This window comes from Bos javanicus, chromosome 7 (assembly GCF_032452875.1).
Source record: "Bos javanicus breed banteng chromosome 7, ARS-OSU_banteng_1.0, whole genome shotgun sequence".
In the NCBI taxonomy this organism is placed as follows: Eukaryota; Metazoa; Chordata; class Mammalia; order Artiodactyla; family Bovidae; genus Bos; species Bos javanicus.
The window spans coordinates 62,331,143-62,344,329 of NC_083874.1; the positions used below are offsets into that span (position 1 = coordinate 62,331,143).

Sequence of the window (13,187 nt, forward strand, 5' to 3'; positions counted from 1 at the left end):
CAAAGAGGAGGAACAGAGCACCTCCTCTAAGTTCTGTGTTTATGTCTTGGGATCCCTCAGGCACAAACTCAGCTCCGTGGGAAGGCCTGTGGAGTCTCTCCTCTTGGTGGGGCAGCCTTCGGCCAGGCAGGGACCAGGAGGCCCCCGTGTGGAGAGAAAGAGGCTGTCCTGAAGGTTAGAGTTTGGGGTGGCTCTCTGTGAGGCTGGAAGGTTGTGTCCTGAAGTCAGGAGACAGACATCCCTGGAGGACTGCAAAGCTCCCTCCAGAGGGTAGAACAGATTGTAGAGGCCAGAGTGTCCCCACCACATGGGCCTCACCTGGGGCAGGGGCTCTTTAGTCCTCTGTGCGTCTTGCAACTCTTGGGTCTAGTGAAACTCTTTGTCTTTCCAGAAGCTATGGATGAATTTTAAAACACATAGGCATCAAGTTCCAACAGGGGGGACTTTGGATCACTAACTGAACCTCTGAGCCTCTGTTCTCATCTTTAAAAGAGAGATACTAATTGAATGCACCACAGATAGTTGTTCTGAAGGCTTGACTAGGTGATTTCATATTAAACAGTTAACACAATGTTACACCTAGCAACTGCTGAATAAATATTAGCTGCTATTTTTTAAAAACTGTCATTATCATTATGGAAAGTGGACTGAGACCCGCCTGCTGCCCTGAGCCCACCCCCACTGGTTCCCACCTTCACCGTCGCAGGCGTCTCTGTGAGGTTCCCAAGCCCCACTAGGGCACAGTGTGAGAGCTGCTAGGAGTCTAATCTCTGTTTTGTAGAGATGGGAGAATTCTGCCTGGAGAAGGGAAGTCCATAGTGCGCTGTACTAAGTCGCGTTGGACTTTGTTGGCACACCTGGAAATAGAACCCAGTCTCCTCATCTTGAGCACTTTGCACTGGCCAAGTTGCCCCCCACACCCCAACTCCTTTCCCAACCTGGGGCTCCTTAGGAACCCACAAAGCACTCATTCTACTCAGGACAGTGCAGAGAAAGGAGCCAGCCATTGGGGTCACACCTGCCTCCTGTATTGCCTCTGCTTTCTGTTTCTTTTTCTTCCCTTAATTAAAAAAATTTAGCTGCACTGCAGGGTATGCAAGATCTTAGTTCCCTAACCAGGGATTGAACCCTTGCCCCATACAATGGAAGCGCAGAGCCTTAACCACTGGACCCTTCCTCCCTCTGCTTGTCTGGAGGCCTGACTTCCTCTATCCAAGCCTCAGTTTCCCCATTTGTGAAATGGGGCTAGCAACAGTTAGCTCCATAGAGGATTTAGTGAGTTTATGCATGCAAAGCATTTAGCACATAGAAAATAATGTTAACTATTACTATCATTCATTATTATTACTATAGTTATTGGAATAGTTATAGTAATGTTATTACTGTTACCTTTGGTGTTCAAAAATATGTGTGGAATATTCTCTGTATGTATACAGATACCTGTCCATGCTCCAGGAGCCTCTTCCAGAAGTACTGTTAAACACAAACAGATACACACACATACATACACACGCTATGAGTCTCTGTGACATCTCCTGTTTCCTTGCAACAATTTGTAGCAAAGCTCACACAACAGCTTGAGCAGCATTTGAATAATAAAAATAATTTCTGATCTTGTCACCCTTTTCCCCACAGTGGGTACAGAGAGGTCAGAGATGTGATCTGATTTAGAGTGTGAGGGGGCAAAGACGGGGTGTGAGGTGGGCAGAAGAAGATAGGCTGTGGAAACACAAGGCAGAGAATGTTGTGGACACCTCACAACCTACCTGATCTCTTGGTGTGTTGGGGTGACTCTCTGGGCCCCATCTCATGTGATTTTCAAATGAAGCCATCCAGCATGGTTCCCCTGTCTATCCAAATACAACAAACTGCCTTCTCCAGAGTTAGTAGGCCTTGTGGCCCCCAGTGAAGTGAATTCTGTTCCTCATACTGGCTCTTTGAAGCTGCTGGGACTGAAGCTTCCCTTTCTCTTTTTTTCTCTCTCTTTTTTTTTAGTTTATTTGTTTATTTAGTTTTGGCTGCACTGGGTCTTCGTTGCTGCGAGCAGGCTTTCTCTAGTTGCGGCAAATTGGGGCTACTCTGTAGTTTCTGGCTTCTCATTGCAGTGGCTTCTCTCGTTGCAGAGCTTGGGCTCTAGAATGCACAGGCTTTAGTAGTTGTAGCTTGAGAGCTTAGTTGCCCTGAGACAGGTGGGGTCTTCCTGGACCAGAGATTGAACCCATGTTCCCTGCACTGGCAGGCTGATTCTTAACCACAGGACCACCAGGGAAGTCCCTAAGCTTCTTTGTTCCTTGTACCAAAGGTCATCTGCCGCCCATGGCCACTGCCTGCCGGGTCTGCTTGAGGGTGGGGAGGCTCCTGTTAGGGCCACAGAGTGTGGAGGTCACCTGCTCAGGCTCTGATGTAAGGCGACCTGCTGTTTGAGTCATGCTCAGCCCATTGCTGGCTGTATGACCTTGAGCAAATCTTTAACCCTGACTGAGCCTCAGTCCCTTCATACATAAACTGGAGAAGATAATCCCGCTGCAGTGAGATTGCAGTTAAGATGAAGTGCCTCACACCATGGTCCCAGTGCCTTGCAGAGGAGCCCTCAGGCAATAGGGCAGTGATGGAATTATTTAGGGATGGGAGCTCCACTCCTTTGGTGCTGAGGGACCTTGGTGATGTATCAGAGGGCCTGGGAGGGGACCAAACCAGAGACCCCCTGAGCAAACCACCTCATTTCATGGGATCTCCACTTATCCGTCTGGGAATTGGCATTAGTGCCTGCTCTCCTGCCTTCCTGGGTAACCCTCCCCTGTGAAAGTGAAAGTGAAAGTTGCTCAGTGGTGTCTGACTCTTTACGACCCTATGGACTATATGGAATTCTCCAGGCCAAAATACTGGAGTGGGTAGCCTTTCCCTTCTCTAGGGGATCTTCCCAACCCAGGGATTGAACCCAGGTCTCCTGCAATGCAGGCACATTCTTTACCAGCTGAGCCACAAGGGAAGCCCAAGAATACTGGAGTGGGTAGCCTATCCTTTCTCCAGGGGATCTTACCGACCCAGGAGTCAAACCAGGGTCTCTTGCATTGCAGGCGGATTCTTTACCAACTGAGCTATGAGGGAACTCTCCCCTGAGCTGTTGGCAAATGATGCTCTAAAGAAGGTGAGGTTTAGGGAATAGGAAATACACAGGCCCTGATCACAGCTGACATTTACTGACTGTTTACTATAGGCCAGGCCCTTGGCATGCATTACCACTTTTAAGCTGGTTTACAGCAACCCTATAATTATGCTCATTTTGCAGAAGGGATAAATGAGACTCAGAGAGGTTACCTAAGCTCCAAGTTCACACAGCTAGCCAAGGAGGATTAAAACTCAGATCTCTGGTGCGTCTAACAGTTCCCTGGCCTGCCTCCCGGGGCCTGTGGACTGGAAAGAGTGGCTGAGAGAGAGTTATATGATCCCTCCCCCACATCAAGGATCTTGTAACCATGGGTCCTCTCCCACCAGCACACAGATTCCCAGCAAAAGCTTCATCTCCAGTTCAATCACTTTCCTTCTGGCAGTGCCCAGCCCAGCTGTTTGTCTGTCCAAGTCCAATCCCCTCTGAGCAGAGCTGCTGCTGCTGCTGCTAAGTCACTTCAGTCGTGTCCGACTCTGTGTGACCCCATAGACGGCAGCCCACCAGGCTCCCCCATCCCTGGGATTCTCCAGACAAGAACACTGGAGTGGGTTGCCATTTCCTTATCCAATGCATGAAAGTGAAAAGTGAAAGTGAAGTCGATTAGTCGTGCCTGACTCTTAGCGACCCCATGGCTCCTCCGTCCGTGGGATTTTCCAGGCAAGAGTACTGGAGTGGGTTGCCATTGCTTTCTCCGCCTGAGCAGAGCAGCTCGGGACAAAGCAGAATGTAGGCAGGCCTCGGCAGGTGAGGAGCGGCGCTCTAGCAGTAGAGCAAGGCAGCTCCCTCCGCTCTTTGCGGTCCTGCATGGAGCTGGCTGAACCTGACTGTAGAGCGAGGGTCAACAGAGGGGTTAGGGATGATGTGGTAGCATCAAGGTGCTTACTAATGAGATGCAAATGAGCCTCTGTCAGGGACTCCAGCTCAAGCGCCGGGGCTCTGTCCACACCGACTCCCTGGTAAGTGTTCTCCACCCAGCTATCTGTGGACCCGAAACTCAGCAGGACCACTGGGTCAGTTGTGTTCTCACCAGAGAGGGCTGGACATTGAATTAAACCAGGGATTATATTTTGGGAATTCCCTAAGGGGATGGGTGTAGGGGTTACAAATACATATTTCAAGCTCCACCCCAGATCTACTGAATTAAAATTCTTAAGGATGGGGCTCAGGAATAGATGTTTAACAAGTTCCTGGGGTGGTTTTTGTATGACTGGTGTTTGGGATCCATTGACCATGGTAATCCCGTTCTTTAAGATCCTGTGTTGTTAGTATCCCATCTATGGGCCTCTTCTAGCCCCAGTGAAGAGGGGGTTAGGGAAGTTAGGAAAAGACCAAAGTCTCGATGACTTTTAGGCTAGACAAGTGCTTCTCAAATGTCAGTGTAATAAAAATTACAGCCTCATCCTTAAGAAGTCTGATTTCGTTGGGCTGTGGAACTCGGAGGGCTTCTCTCCCATAGGTGGGGACCACTGGCTCCCAGGCAAAGCAGGAGCAAGATTATCTCTAAAGTCAAATAGAAGAGCGAACAAGACCAAACAGGAGAGTGAAACAACAGATCTGCTTCCTGTGCCCTTCACCTAAAAGTCTCTGAGTGCAAATCTCTCCGCTCATTAGCATCTCAAACCCCAGAGACAACTGTTTTTAATTCTTGCAAACAGGTCTATCTCCCAGATAGAGACACAGCCCCATGAACCATGTTCTCCTTGCAGTGAATAAAACTGAACTTAAAATCAGTGGATTCCATCCACACAGGCATACTCATGGCCCAACAATTTCCATCTTCTGCATTTGCACAGCAGTATTGTGTACGTATGTTCACCAAAGATTCACACGAGAATATTCAGAGCAGCATTATTTATAATAACCCTCTGCTGGAAACAGCCTGAATGACCACCAAGAGCAGATGGATAAGTAAGCTTTGGCTTGGTCATACAGCAGAATACTCTATAGAAAAGAAAATGAAAATATTGTTCTAGATAACAACACGGATGAATCCCCCTCACGTAATGTGGGGGTGAAAATAGCCATATACAAAAGAGTACATATTGTGCTAGTCCAACTGTATAAAACTTTCAAACAGCCAAAACTCATCTATGGATTACATTAAGATAAAGTTACCTTGGGCGGGAGAAGAGGGCTAGTTAGCAACTGGACAGGACACAGAGGTTTCTGGAATTGGTAGTAATGTTCTGTTTTTTTTTATCTGGAAGCTGATTAGTTTCTGGAAAGTTCACTGAGCTGCACACTTGTGATCCATGCCTTTTTCTGTTTTCTTATTATACTTAATTTAAAGGTTTTCTAAAAGTGCTAGTAAAGGAGCTCAAAGAAGACTTTTAATAAAAGAAAAATAATTTAACTAATAAAAGGGAACTCCAGGTGACTTCTGACTATAGCAGATTACATGGGATTTCATGACTGTGGGATCATGGACTCTTCCTTTCCCAGGAACCAGGAAGGAGACAATTCTCAGAACCTGAGAGCTCGGGCACCATGCCAGGGCATACCAGGGCTGTGGAAAACCAGTGCCTCAGCAGTTCCCTATCCCCACCTCCACATGGCCTGCCCTCCCTAGAACCGCAAGGACAATGACAGCCCATTTTGTACTGGGTTCCCAGGTTCAACTGAGTTCACAGTTCATTAGGGCTTGCTTAATGCAGCATTTTTCTGTCCTCAGAGCAGGTTTCTGGACCATGTTCTTCTTATATCTTCTGAAAGACCCTACATGTAGAGCAAGAAATATTTCCATTTTATAGATGGGGAGGTTGAGGCCCTAAGATAGGGATCAAAAGACTTGTCTAAAGCTAGCAAGAGCTAGCAAGCAGCCCGGCCAGGACTTAAACACGAGGCTTCAGATGAAAAATCCAACACTCCCTTGGCTACACCACAGATGGATTCTTCCAAGTAAAGCAATGCTAAGTATCTGTGAGCATTAGTGAGCAATCACTTAGTGAGCACTGTCCCTGAGAGTCCTTCAGTAACCTAAGGAAGTAGGTACTATCATTTTATGCATATTTTACAAATGAAAAAGCTCAAAGGTCAGAAAGTCCAAGTGCCTTATCCAAGATCAGTGTCCATTAAGTGTGGGGCATGGATTGGAAGAAATGGTCTGAGTTGAGACCAAGTTCTGAACTGCTAGTCCAACAGTTCCCAAACCCAACTGGAGTTCCCTTGGAGCTTGTAAAAATACAGATCCCCTGGCTTCACCCCCAGACCACACATTCCGATGATGTGGACTCAGGATGCAGCTGAGAAATCCATATTTTTTAAAAACAGCCCTAGCCATTTGGGATGCTCAGCTCTAAACAATGCTTCCACTGAAATATGACAGTAAAAACAAAATAATTTAAATGTAAAACTTCATTTAGCAACTTCTAAATAGCTCATGGAAACTCTCTAATAATTAGAGTCCTCCTATCAATGGTATACAAGCCCTCAAGAATATATTTGAGAACAGCCCGTCTGACTGGATGATAGCTATGCTTAGGGTTGGGGGGCAGTGACCGACAAGGAGTATCTGAAGGGCTCTAGCGGGGACAGGGTGGTGTCTGCTTTTTGCTCTGGATCCTGGTTAGCCACTGTTTGCATTCACTTGGTAAAAATTCATCAAGCTATAACTTGCAATTAATGCATCTTCTTTTTGAATGTTTGTGAAAAGGAAAAAAAAAAAAATCAGGCTGACCATCCATCAGAGACACTGTAGGAGCAATCTTTACATAGAGTACAGATTTGTATAAAAAATCCAATAGAGTTCTTCTAATAATATGCTGTGATTCATGGGGTCGCAAAGAGTCGGACACGACTGAGCGACTGAACTGAACTGAACTGAAGAGTTTGAGATTCTAGGATTTGAATGTTCCACAATGCTCTGATTCTCTAAGTCAGTTCCAATATTGCAGAAGCCCCCAAATCTGTAATAGTAGCTAACGTTTAGTGAGCTCTTAGTATGCGCTGACTGCTATGCTAAGATCTTAAGAGCTTTGTATGGATCAACTTACAGCAACTCTGTGAGGTGGACAGCTTTATCCACCCCAAACCCCGCAGAAACATGAAATGATGGGTTCAAGGTCACAGAGCTGGAAAGCAGCAAATCCAGGACCAGAACTCAAGTGCCCTGGCTCCAGAGCTGGTGTGCCAACCATGGCGCCATACTGGCATCAAGGCTGAGTGTTTAAGTATCCCAGTGATGCGTTTTGTGCCGTATAGCCTTGCATTTGCTGGGAGGACCCAGAGAGAAGGGGGTGCTGCAGGCACAAACAGCAGCTCTCAGCTGGGACACGTGAGCACACACGGGCCAACACGCACACACATGCTGACGTTACCCCACAGCTGGCATGTGCAGTCCTGCTCAACTGGCACCGAGGCCAACTGCTGTGGGTGCTGGAACTGAACGGGAACTGGGAACAGGAGAGCTCTGCGTCGCTGTTCCCTGCCCCCCGGCCAGGGGACGGGCAGTTGTCGTTTACCTGCCACTCCAGGTCACCTGGCAGGGGCCCGCACCAGTTTCAGGAACGGAGAAGGACTCCGCAGTGGGGTGGGGCGGGCAGAGGAGACATTTCTCTCTTCTGCAGGCTCCAAACTGGAAACTGCTTGAGGCATCACCTCTTTCAGGAGGTAGTTTGTCAGTCAGTGGGTAATGGTGGGCCATCATCATATTTATATATATATGTAAAGTCACGCTCCTTGGCCCGACATAATTGGCCTTTCAGAGCGCATCTCCAAATATTCTCTACCCAGCTGACAGTTGCCTGCACATACATGGTGTTTTCTTTAACTGCTATACTTTTGCATGTGCTACTTTCTCTTTCTGAATTGCCTTTCCCACTTTTTTTCTTTATTTAAGCCTTATTTAGTCTTCAAAACTGATATTCAGTCCCAGCTACTCCTAGAAGCCTTGCTCCACTAACTCCGTACTAGGCTAACTATGTATGGCTCCTCAGGCCCCGCTGCCTGCTTGAGTTTGCCTCTATTTTCCCACCTACCTCAAGGTATTAAACCATCCACTTACAGACCTGCCTCCGCTAGCTGTGAGTCTCTGGAGGCCTGACACATCGTAAGCACTAAGTGTCTATTGAACTAAGGATCTGTTGAGAAAACAGAAGCTGTGCGACTGAAAGGAAGTGGCTTAGCTTTTCTGAATCTCTATTCATGTCCACGCTGGAGACTAATGGCAACAGCAAAAAGAAGTGGTGGAGGATCACAACTGCAGGCCTGCAGGGAGGTCGTGCAGAGTAGAAGAGAAGATATAGGTGACATGGTCTAACCTGGTGGTTCAAGGGGCTCAGTACATCAAGAGTTCTCTCTTCAACGTTCAATGTTCAGGGCTGCGCTTAGGCCCAGGACCCATCGAAAGCTGGGCTACTGACTTTAGGCAAGTAAAATGGAACCAATTTACAAATTTCCATTTATAATATGGAACCAATAATTCTTTTTTGAAGTTTTTATTGGAGTATAGTTGATTTACAATGTTGTGTTAGTTTCTACTATACAGCAAGGTAAATCAGCTATATGTATGCATTTATTCCCTCTTTTGGGGATTTCCTTAAAATGGACCCAATAATTCTTAAAGGAGACTTGAGGGAACTCCTGAGCACCTTCCTCTCGTACAGTTGCAGATTCTTACCGACTCTCTGGCAATAGTGAGGGGATGGTGTGCAGGTGTGTACATGTGTGTTTGTGTGTTGGTGGGGGTTGGAGGAGGGGTCTGATTGGTGATGTGTATGTCCCTTGTCCCCTGAAAGGCATCTTACAGTTTAGGGATCAACCTTGTTCTTCATCCCAAATTGCTTCCAGGGGTATGGGGGCAATTCCCTGGCCTCTGAGGCTGACCACTCACATAGGAAGCAGGACTGTCTCCTGATCTGGGCTAGGCAGAGAGAGGCAGAGGAAGGTGAGAAGATCTGGGACATGGCCCTGCCTTCCCCACTCACTTGCTGCGTGACCCCAAGCCAACTTATCAGTCTTCTCTAGGGAGGCCTCCATGTCTGATTCAGTGATGTCTAGGGACCCTTTCACTCTCATCTATGGTGGGGTTGGACTAATGCTTAGTCCCTCCGAGTGTCAGTCCTCATCTGTGAAGACTCATTCATTCTCTTAATAGACACACACTGAGCTGCTTTTACGTGCCAGGTGCTGTGCTAGACACGGATTCTGGAGCTGTGAGCAACACTTAGTAGGAGAGACTGTATCATATAAAATGTACACAAATAACTAATAATTACAATTGTGATCTGTCTTAGGAAGGAATACTTCAGGGTGCCCAAGATGATCTCTACCCCAGGGGAAGCGGAGAGGAGCCAATTAATTAATTAATGATCATGCTCTGGGCACCACATGCATTATCTCATTTAATGTTCACATCAGTCTCTGAGAAAAGGATTGTTATTTGCCCCATTTTTTCAGATGAGGAAACTGAGGTTTGAAGAAGTTGAGGCCCAGGTCATACAACCAATAATATCTAGGATTTGGACCAACACTCATCTTCCTTTTTTTTTAATTTAAACTTTTTATTTGTAAATGTATATGTATGGCTGACATAACCGATTAACAATGTGATAATTTCAGGTCAACAGCAAAGGGACTCAGCCATACATATACATGTATTAATTTTCCACCAAACTTCCCTCCCATCCAGGCTGCCACATAACACTGAGCAGAGTTCCTTGTCCAATACAGTAGGTCCTTTTAAATATAGCCATGTGTACATGTCCATCCCAAACTCCCTAACTGTTCCTTCCCCCATCCTTCCCTCCTGGCAACCACAAGTTCATCCTATAAGTCTTGGACCCATACCCTTCTTTATACACCTGTCTGAAAACCCCTATTGTGAATGTAAGCATCAGTACCGTTAGTCAGGGAAACAGTAGCATGAAGTTTCTCAGTTAGCTCAGCCTGTGCTGAGGAAGCTCAGCCCAGGAAGCACGGGAACTTTCAGAAGCTTGGCTCACATGTTACTGAAGGAACCAAAAAGGCAGGGTCCACCCGGTGGGCACAGGAACATCCCTGACTATGCCAACACCATCACCCCCAACACACGCTGGTTTCCTCTAAGGCTGCCCCACGTTCTTGCCTGGCCAGCAGCAGTCTCAGTGCCTCAGCCTGTCCTGGGGAAGGAAAACTGTCAGGCTGAGGTGAGTTCAGTGGCACCTGGGGAAGAGTGTACGAGCAGCGGACCATGGCGGCCCAGCTCACAGAGGCCTGGTGCAGGGGGCCCTGGCCACCCCTGACAGTGGAAAACACAGGGGCAGCTGACACGTGTGATCTGGAGCGTGCCAATGTCCTTCTAGGTCTGGTTCCCTGCATCCATAAGAGGCCACTGAGCATGGAAACAAGTTTTAGGGAGACCTTGATTCCCTCCAGATTCTCCCCATTTACAGATGAGGAAACTGAGGCCCAGGGAGCTTGTAGCAGACAGGGCCTCGCTGTTTTGCTCCACCACCCTAGCCAGCTCATGGGCTCAGTCCTTTCCTGCCAGGGGTGTAATCTGTGCTCCGTGGAGAGCCCTGGGAGGAACCTGAGCTTGCCTCTTCCTGCACTGGGGGATGCTAAGTTCCAAAGCTTCCTCACCTGCAAAATGCAATCATTCTTGCTCTGTCTACCCAGCAGCCTTGTGGGAGTGAGAGTAAGAGTGTATCTTACAGGGATGCTCTGTAATGACCTATGTGGGAATGGAGTCTAGAAGAGAATGGACATATGTATATGTATGGCTGATTTACTGTGCTGTACAGCAGAAACTAACACAGCATTCTAAAGCAACTATACTCCAATGTTTTAAAATTAATTAAAAAGGAATGGATCTTAACAATAACCCAACTGCCCCCTTATTTAAAATGTAGGGAAATAGGCCCAGAACTGTATGGAACAGTTTCAAGCCACACCACCCATGACTTACAAGCACACAAATAATGAAATTCTCCTTTCCCCTGCCTGCTTTGAAAATGCAACATTTTCAAATGACCTTACGTAGTCAGCCCCATCCCTGAACACAGGAAGCATCCAAAAGGTGTCAGCTGTAGTAGTAACTGTTGCTCATTTCTGCGTGGAGGGCACTGCCCACCTGCCCAGGCTCAGCGCTCCCCCACCCACCCATCCATAGAGGAAGCTGAAGGATTGAAAGTACTGCATCCTGAGCCTGCTTCTCTACCTCCCTGGTGCCCTAAACCCCAGCCTTGCTCCTGAGTGCTGTGCGCCTGGGGTCAGAGACAGCCTAGCCTCTCTGAGCCCTCAGCATACCTCAGCATGGTCGCTGCTTCCCCCCCAAGCGGAGGGCTACTTCCGCCCCCACCCAAGAGGAGGGCTGAACTCCGGCCCTGGCGGCCCTGTTCAGTGTTCCACTCCCTCCATCCTACCTCCACAGATACACATCGGATTCCTGCTTCCCCCAAGAGCTGCTCCCGCTCCCCCCACCCACCCCAGTGCTGCCCTTGGCCTCAGGCTCGCTGCCTTTCACAGCCCTCCCCCAGCCAGGAGAGTTGAGGTTCTAATCTGGGTGCCTCTAAAGAGTCCCACAAGAGTCAGGGCCGGCCAGATGTCTACCTCTCCCTTAGGCCTGCCTCCCGCCCCCTCACCAGGTGACTCTGTCTGTGTAGGGATCCTGTGCCCCCTGCCTTGGACACACACGAGGTCTTAGCATCTGTTGGTTCCCTGGCCCCAGCCCTTCCTCCTCAAATCAAAGAGAAGCTTGTCTCCCCATCCCCTTGAAGGTCATCCCCAGAAAGCCTGAGCAGGGAATTTCATTCTTCCAAGCAAAGGAGTCCAACTTTCCACACGTACAAATATGACCTTGCTCCTCCAGGAGATCAAAGCCCTAACCTTGTCCATTCTGGGCCCGGATCCCCAGCGCTAGGCTTGGGCTGGCCTCATTCAGTGTACCTAGGTGTACCTGGCTTCAGGCAGGGCCCAGGCGTCCTACCCCTGCTGTGCCTGCTCCAGCCATCTCCCAGGTTCTGCTGCACCTTCCAGGAGCCCCTACTGGGGACCAGAATGGATAAGCTTCGCAACCCCCGCCCCCAGACTTCCCACCCTCCAACAGTTCTTACCTGGGCCCTTTGGGTGGGGGAGGGTGCCCCGGAGTGGGCCGCTGGGCAGGAGCCCCTTTCACAAGGGCTGACAAGCTCCGGAGGGAGGCGCGGAGTCTCAGAGCAGGAAGGCGCACACTCAAAGAGGCTGCTGAGAAAGTTGGAGTAGGTGTGTCCCAGCCCAGGAGGAGGAGGAGGGAAAAGGAGGTGGGAGAATTGAGGCGGATCATCCCCTCCTGCCAGCTCTCTGTCTCACGGAGCAGGAGGGAGGGAGGGAGCCAACTGGGTTGTGGCCCAGAACTCACGGTGGGGAAACAAGTCATGGAAAATGATGGCTGGAGAGTTGCTGAGAAGTCCTGCCCATCTCCACCTGCCTTCTCTGTTTTACAGAGGGATAAACTGAGGCCCCGGTCAGATCGTACTTGTCTGAGGATGCACAGAGACCACGAGGCCCTGGGAAAGGCCCCAGGTTGCTCAGCTCTCCGGCCAGAATTCTCTCCTTTCTCCTCCCAACTCTGCAGATCTGAGATGAACAAGCACAAGCACCCCTCCCCTCGAGGTCTGGTTCAGAACCCTGGCACTGCCACCTACTAACTCAGTAACTCTGGGGGCGTTACTAGTCTGAGCCTCAGTTTCCTTTTGGGTGGATAATAACTCCTACCTTACAAGATTGTTATGAGATTTAAATGATATAAAGGTTGAGGGAAGGCACTTAGCAGACTAAGTCCCCCATAAAAGGAAATTCTTCTTACAGTTATCAGCTGTGATTTTCTCCATGAGTGACTTAACCTCTCTGATCTCTGGCTTCCCCAGCCGTGAAATGGGGGTAACAGGAATCCCTGCTTTGTAAGGCTGTGCAGAATCATGGGACAGAGATGTGTGTAAAATGCACAGCTCAGTGCCTGGATCTCTTTTCCAGGCACTACCAGGCACTGGGGATATAGTTATTCGCCCCACAGAGCTGAAAATGGCTCTGAGACCATCCTGTTCAGTACCCCTACCTTCCT

The 13,187-nt window shown here is 48.7% G+C and overlaps 1 protein-coding gene across 1 annotated transcript in view; it reads right to left on the reverse strand.

The window, feature by feature from the left end:
- Positions 1-12,340, reverse strand: part of FAT2 (FAT atypical cadherin 2) — a 98,943-nt gene extending 86,603 nt beyond the window's left edge. Inside the window, exon 1 of the mRNA XM_061424085.1 lies at positions 12,202-12,340. The gene's annotated coding sequence lies outside the window, so the exon portion shown is untranslated. The remainder of the gene's footprint in view (positions 1-12,201) is intronic.
- Between the last annotated feature and the right edge of the window lie 847 nt (positions 12,341-13,187).